This window comes from Athene cunicularia, assembly GCF_003259725.1.
Source record: "Athene cunicularia isolate RWA chromosome 2 unlocalized genomic scaffold, athCun1 chr2_part1, whole genome shotgun sequence".
NCBI classification, from domain to species: domain Eukaryota; kingdom Metazoa; phylum Chordata; class Aves; order Strigiformes; family Strigidae; genus Athene; species Athene cunicularia.
In genome coordinates, this window is record NW_020799095.1 from 61263843 (window position 1) to 61271833 (window position 7991).

Below are 7991 nucleotides of genomic sequence, written 5' to 3' on the forward strand. Positions count from 1 at the left end.
GCGGAGGCCTCAGAACATTTTGATTCACAGTGGGGTGGGACAGATCCTCTTTGGTAAGGTCAGATCAATTGTCCAAATGCTGATATTTAAATTTCATAAAACATTAAAGATGACAGTTAAAGGTCTTTTGAAATGAAACGCCCCTTCCTATAGCACTGGTGTAAAGCTTTTTCCTTAGGAAAAGGTTGGGATTCCCTTGCATGGGGTGTGTGTGTATCTGTTGCCCTATCCTCTAGACCCCTGATCTGTTAACACCAATTAGCACAGGCAGCATGGATGTAGTGAGGCAGCCCTGCTGAGGCTGCACTGGGTGCTGCTGCAATGCCTTCTGAGGCAGGATGATGCAAGGGCAGCATGGCTGGGCTCCTCCTCAAGATGGAGTGTCAGCTGGAGAGTGATAACTTGCCTGGGACTGAGGAGCTGGAGCTTGGGGTGCTGTCAAAAAGGCTGTCCCCTAGGGAGGGTACCAGAATGGGGAAGCCTCCAAAGCTGAGACCCTACAGGGTGGGGTTTGCAGCCTTATTTTTACCGCTGCACTTGAGTTTCCATGAAGCTGAGTGGGATTCAGGACTGTCTTGCATGTGGGTGGCAGTCCTGCAGCAGTTTAGGCAGCTCTTAACTCCCACTTTGTTTTCTCCACTCCTATGACCCTTGCAGAGCCAATTCAAGAAGATAAACCAGCAGAAAGCACAAGGCAGAGGAGAGCAGCTTTCTGTTGGTGTGGTTTTGTGAACAGGCGTGCAGCAAAGCAGGGTGAACCCAGTGTGGGTGCAAGGGAGGGGATGGGAATGCATAGCTGAGGTAGCATGGGTGCAGTTCCAGTGGCCTCGGTGCTTTGCCCTGAGTGCTGTGTTTGTGATGATCCCCAGTGCAGCTGGGATGGGCCTTCAGCAGCAGCATGTGCTTCCTGAGGCACATCAGCTGCTTCAAGGTACTCTCAAGAGCACTTAGAGATGCTTAGGACCTTACAGGCAGCATTTTTCCCTCTCTAAGGAAACAATTTGTCTTTGCAGAGGTTCCAGTAACAGCATGGGTTTAGTTTTTTTTTCTCTAGCTGGTACAAAATATAATCACTTATGCAATACAGCAGACCAGCTTTCCAGTCTTCTCTCTGTTGTACCACTTTGGCAAGTTCTCTGGATTTATATCTGTATTTAATTGTTCCCTGTCCTCCTTGCTTTAATCTCATCCTATGGTGTTTACTGTGGGTGTAGTTACTACTGGGGAAGCAGGAGAGGCAAGAACATCTTGAAATGACTGTGATGGAAAAATCTGGTAGTGTGGTAGGTCCCTCCTGAGCATCACTCCAGCCTGTGGTGGGGCAATGCAGAAACCTCAACAATGCTTTTAATGTGAGGAATGCTGCATCCTGCAACCTCAACCCTTCAGCTGGACTGAAGGATCTGTGGTATGAGCCAGGCCAGAGAACTGGCTGAGCCTAAAATAAGTAAATAAAGCTACAGCACAAGTCCAGTGTGTTGACACAACCAAGAATTCCTTAAGCCAGTTTTGTTGCTGAAGCCCTCCCATCATCCAGGTACAATTTAAGTTTTGGACTTTTTTCCAAATGGCTCATGATGAGTCTTTTTCTTATCAATCCCTTCTGCTGTGTGACCCCAGTGTGGATCTGAAAGTCTCTTCTGTTTAATCCATCCTTTAGCCCCCACCCTTTCCAGACACTGAGCAGATCGTCTTCAAACTCTAGTATTTGTTGGTTAGCTCTCTTGCCTGTGTTTCTGGCTTCATCCTAAGTGGAAAGTAAAAACCAGGAAATTTGCAGAGGGAATACTTCTCAGTCCTCATGGTGATATCAGTTGTGTGAAGGTCTATACAGAGACTGCTATTTCAATGAAGCCAACATAGACAAATTTCCCTGAATTGCCATCACAGGTAGACACTAAGATTATTTTTTTTTTTTGCCACAGAATACTCTGGTATAGTTAAACCCAGAGATATCCAAAAGCCTACATTTCTCACCTTGGCTGTGTTTGGGGTTTGTGTCCACATTGCTCTTTTTGCTGTCCACTGGGAGCAGTTTGCTATTGTGGACACTACTGTATGAGAGAACTGTGTGAGCAAGCAGCAGTGACTTGGAGTTGAAAAAAATTCTGCAGTGTTGTTTGCTTGCCACCTTCTGCAGTTGCAGTGCCAATGCTCATTGTGGTAGTGGTTCTAGGCCTGTTTATTTGTACTCATCATCCACAAAGTACTGATGTATTTCTGGACTCTTGTATCTCTTGCTATGCGTTTACCCTTGGAGTTGTTGATGAAAGAATTAGGAATGGAAAAGTATTGAGTATTCCTGATCTGGAGCTGCAGTCCCCTAATATCCAGGGAGACTCTGAGCTTGATACTACTTCCCTGTTTATTAGGGAACAAACCAAGCTATGAATAATAAATATAAGCTCTGGGGCAAAACTATTTTCCATTCATAAAAGTCAACAGTAAAGACTAAGTAGTAATTTTTCAGCCTGTTGCAAAGAAATAGGAACTCCGTATTGGGACTAGAAAGCTACTGACAGCTTCTTCGGCTTTGGTTGTGCCACAGTTAATAAATTGGTTCGGCGCTGATTTTTATCTAGATACAACAAAGGTGTCTCCAGCTAAGTGATGCAGATTAGTGTAGTTTCCAATCTGAGCAGTTTGAACCTGAAAAAATAAAGGCAAACCAAGCCCGTTCTGTTGGCTTCTCTTGGCTTTCCGAATGGAAATAAAGTAGAAAGTTAGAGCACTGTGTTTTGGGCTGAATTAAAACCTGTTGCACAGACACTGGAGCTTCTGCTTCAGTGATGATGGGGTGAGAAATCAAATTATAGGATGACAATTTTCTGTGGTCCTGATCCTATAGTTACTTGTGTTTTGGCACCTGAGGGGACCTGTAGAAGCCCAGGCAGAGCACTGCTTAGAGGGAGGCAGGGCAGAGAGGGTAAATCACTGGTGCAAAGGTTGAGGTGGATCTTTGATTTTGGGTGTTCTGGTAAAGAGCATCTCAAGCATTCAGTAGGGAAACCTGGTTATGACTCTCGCTCTCTTCCTGCCCTGGGGCAGCCTGTTGTTTTCTAAACTGATGTTTGTCATGTAGGAGAAGGAGGTGAGGTTTTGCAAGGGGCAAGAGAACATCCTGGATCAAAGTATTTGGTTTTTCAAGGTAAAGCTGTGTTAAATTGGGGAGAAGCAAACCAGCAACAACGAAGAATAATCTGTGCATTTTATCACTCTGCTAACCCCAGCTGTAAAATTTACCATAGGAAAGCTAATAAAATGGGAGTCACACAAGCAAACAGAGAGCACAGGATTATTGGCAAACATTTATTTTGGCTCTGCTGGAGCCACTCTCCTGATCAAAGCACTTGGAGTTTGAACCTCTTTTAAGTTGTTCCCTGGTTGGTCTGGGAGTGCCCTGCTCTTGCATTGATGGCATGAGTATCGTCTGTGCAGCTGAGTGGAAGAAGAAAAATATCAGTAGGGAGAAAAGAAACTATGTGTGAGGCTGCTTTACTGCAGCGTGAGACAACAGTAGCTTATTTTAGCTTTGCCAGCCACTGCCTGGTTTAGGAAAACAACCTAAGGCTCATTGTATAACTAGATAGTACGGGCATTATCACAGGGCCAACAGGGAATGCTTTACCACCTTGCAGGCTCATGCCTGGCAGACTGAGTATCTCTGCAGTCCTTATCAACAAAATACCCTGCTGGCAGAAATCACCTTGAGCCTCAGGCTGGGTCCTTCAGGAGACTCTGATCTCTTTGTTCAGTGTTCTCCCCTTCTCCCCCAGCTAGAGACTTTTGAATCCCTCTTGGCAATTAGTCTTCTGGCTGAAACAATGGCTCCTCTCTGATCCTTTCAGACTTCATGGTTGGTCTCTTGGTGGGGGAGCTCACCCAGTCTCACTTTCTGGACAAATACTTACCTCCTTCTGGGAGGAGGTAACGTGGACAAGGAACGCAGCAGCCTCATGGAGAGAGGCAGAGGGAGGAGAAAGTTTGAAGGCCTCATGAGCAGGATCTTTCTATGCTAACATCTTGCATCTCACTTGATATGTTAAGAGCAGAACAAAGGCAGCTTTATTTCTGACTTTCTTTACATGGTTTCTTTTCTCACCATTTTTGTCCCTTCTATATCTTTCTTTTTTCTGTTGGAGAGATTGTTGTAGACAGTGTGCTTGAGTTCAGATTCAGTTTAAGGCCAGCTCCTAATGTGTTTACACTAGAGAGGCAAGTGGGGAGCTGGGCTTGAATCTACCTGCTCTAATACCTTGGCTCTCCTTGCTGGCTGAGAGCTGTGCTGAAGAACCAGAGTGTCCCCTGCCTCAACAGAGAAGTCTGGCTGAGCAGCAAGGTGAGAGAGCAGACAGCAGGAAATTAATCCCGTGGGTGTTAGTCTGCAGAGGATTGCTTCATAATACTTTTTTTTTTTTTTCAATTCATATTTCTAAATGGCTCTGCATTATCTAGCCAGACCTAGGCCAGAGTACTTGGTTTAGGGGGCTTCCCTGGAAATGGGGGTATGAGGGGAAACTGGAGCATCTGGAAGGCTGGCAGAGCAATCCAAGCAAGACTTTCCCCTTGCTCTCCCAGGGGTCTATATGTGGCTTTCTGTCCTCATATCTGCCAGAGACAGCTATCTTGCACTGCCTGAGCAAGGTACTGAATCAGTCTTGTGAGGTCCAGGAAGGCTTTCCTGTTCTAGGCGTGTTGAACGCTATGGCATGTGCCATGTTAATCTGAGAGCTGCCCTCCAGAGAAGCCCCATCCTGCTGCTGCACAGAAATGAGTCTCTGAAGTGTACAGCCATGTAGCAAGGCTGGGTGGGTGAGAGCAAGATCTGTGGGTGGACCTTCATTCTGATCTAGGGGTGTGCTAGTGAAGGAGTGGTGGGAGATCTGTTCATGTCTGGCAGTTTTGGACTTTGCCTGCTGAGCTACAGAAGTCTCTGACTAGGCTGTGCATGACTTGGTAGAAACACTGTAGTAGCTGATTTAACTCAGCTTTAACTGATTATTGAGTGTATTTGTCGCACATTGATCATTGTGTCTGCCTGAGCCTTGTGGGACCTCCTGGGGACCAGACTCCCAGCCCATCTGTCTCACTGAAGCATTTATCAGTCCTGGGAAGGTTAGTTCAGAATAATGTGTTGAAGAGACTGGGGTCTATATTCTAGGTGGATTCTTCATCATAGTCTATTGCATGAAAGCTGAGGGTGAAGAAAGCTTTATGCTTTACCTTCCCAGTGTCCTCTAGGACAAAAAACCTTTACTTTTGTTGGGATAACATCCTTTAGATATCCTCTTCCCCTTGCTTCCCTTTCTCATGCTGCAGAGCACTATCAAAAGGATAAAATGGAGCCACTCTGGGATTATTTTAGGGCTACACTGGAGAATGTAGAAGTTTAAACAATGGATCTTTATGCAATGAGTAGCATCTTTCAACATAACAGAAGTGACAGCATAAAGACACTTCCAATTCAGGCAATCTTGCCAGCAAGGGCTGAGAGCCCAGAATCTGGCCGTGGGGTCCACTTGTGCCTCACCCCCCTGACTTCAAGGAGAGCTGGCTGGAAATGTGCAGATCCTTGTTTTGGCAAAACCCAACAGCCTCCTTGTTCAGGCTGCAAATCTCTGCAGGATATTGCTCTCAACCTTGCACAGCTGAGCTATGTTCAGAGCCTGGGTGTTGCTACAGTGCCCTTACTAAGCTTTTTGAGGCAATTTCAGAAGACAACTGCAGTAGCTGCCAAATGTATTTGAATTCTGGTGTGATAGTGTGAATACACCACAGACCTTCTGGGACAGCAGGGGATTCATTAACTGTGCTGGGATCAGTGAAGATGAGCCCTGTTTTTGTTGCTTGACCATGCACAATGGTGTCTGATTAGAAACAGGAATTCAAGGAAGAAACCGAGGCATTTCTTAGGCTGAAAGGGCAGAGCCCTTTTTAATTTAGACAGCAGCTGAGACCTTGAGCTGCTAAGCTCTGAATGATTTTTAGACAACAAAGCTCCATGGCTCTGTGGTACAGCAAACATACCTTTCTTCTGCTATGGAGAAAGCTCTAGTTTAAGCCTTGGGAGTTTGGGTTTAAAATTTAGTCTTGGCTCTTCAGCTTAATTCCAAGAGGAAAAGGGCAAGCAGTTTTTGTGATAGGAAGCCAAATGTTGTTCAGCTGGTCTTGGGATTTGCAATGCCTGTGTGTGAGCTGGGAAGTGAAGGGTCAGTGATGGAAGATCTTGAGGGCCAGAAGTCTGATGCTTTAGAGATTAAATTCCTACTTTTTGGGCAGCTGAGACCCCCTGCAGCAGCTTCTGCTACAGATATTCTAGGGCAGCCAGTGTACCATGTGGAGGTGAGGACTGCCTTATTTGCTGGGGGTGGGCCTGAGGGCCCCTCCAGGCATGCTTCAGGGTATAAGGAGCCTGGCAAAATTTGGCTAAGGGGATCTTGGATATTATGGGATTGCTTTCAGGTAGAAGTGTTTAAACTAGCACTGAGTTTGTTTTTCATCTGGTGAATTTTTATCAGATAACAGATCAAGAAGCTTGGTGGCAGGAATTTGGATTTTAGTCATGCTTTTGTTGTGTGGTTACGGTGGAACAGAGCTGAACAAGTGGACTCTTGTGTGAGTGTTGCTGAATGCAGTTTTGTTAGCTTCTCCTTAAGGTATGGCTCCTCTGATATCTTCTGGGAATCATGGGGAGAGATGTAAAGAGCTACTGACATGAAGACAAACTGAGTGTGTGTCTGTCCTGTGATACTTTTTTGTTAGTTATAAGATGTAAAACAGCAATGGTGGTAACTTGGATGTGCTGCTTCCAGAACTGCATCAGCACTTTAGAGTTGAACTCTGATCTGGGGATTGGTGGCCAAAGCTGTGATGAACCTTGCTGGCTTTTTTTTTTTTTTTTTTTCAAATCAAGGTGTACTAGAAATGAGCTGAAACCACAGTGTGTTAAGCATGCTCTATCCCATTTTCTGGTGCTTGCTGGTTCATGTTCAGCAGCAGTAAGCCTCCCCTCTGTGAGGCCTCAAAATACTTGCTCACCTTTGGGATGGCAGGTGAGAATTTCACTGCATGGAAGGGAAGCAAGGCACTATCCCTTGCTGCTAGCTATTGGCTGCTCTACAGCGTTGGTCATCTGTGCAGCAGGGATACTCTTGCTGCTCAGGAATTTTTGAGCTGTGGCGTGTGGGTGTGTAGGATGGAGGTCATGCGTTGGAGCTCCTGTGTGGCCAGCTGTAAGCCACAGCTGCCCTAGCTGTACATTCAGAACCTCTCCAAGATGAGACATGCAGCCCAATGCTCACTACCGTCCTTCGTAAGCCTCTGCTCAGCTCCAGGACCCTCCTGTGCCTCTGATTCCTGCCCATACCTTTCCAAATCAGAACTTAGCCCTACTCCTGATCCTTCCCCATCTTCCAAACAGGTCTCCACGCTCCAACCCAATATCCTAATTCTGTGTGCTGCCCTATGCTTTGTTATCTACCTACCCATCATCTATGACAGCTGCAAAGGCTCCTGGAATGAGAGGGTTTGGGGATGTGCTGCACCTGGGAGTATACATTGTGTTTACTTCTCCTGGGGCTTCATGCTCAAAGAAAGGAACAGTTTGTCCTCTGCTAACATAAAATGTGTATCAATGTGATTGATATTTCATATAGAAATGTGTTCATTTAACTTGTTTCCTTCAATCTTTTCCCCCTCCCTTTCCCCCACACTTTAAGCTTTTGATAGATCCTAGAATTGCAAGGAAAAATGAGAAAAAATTATTCTTTCATTATAAATTTATTGAGAAGCAAGAAGAGTACATGGCTTAGGTACAGAATGATTCACATATCACTTAAAAGGCATTAAAGAACAAAAAAATTCCAGGTAGATTCCAGAAGACTTGAATGATATAAATCCAGTGACAGGACATGGGTCACTGGAAAAAAAGGCATGTTCATCCCATCCTATTTGGTCTTTGTTCTGTGCTTACAACAAAATCTATACTGTCT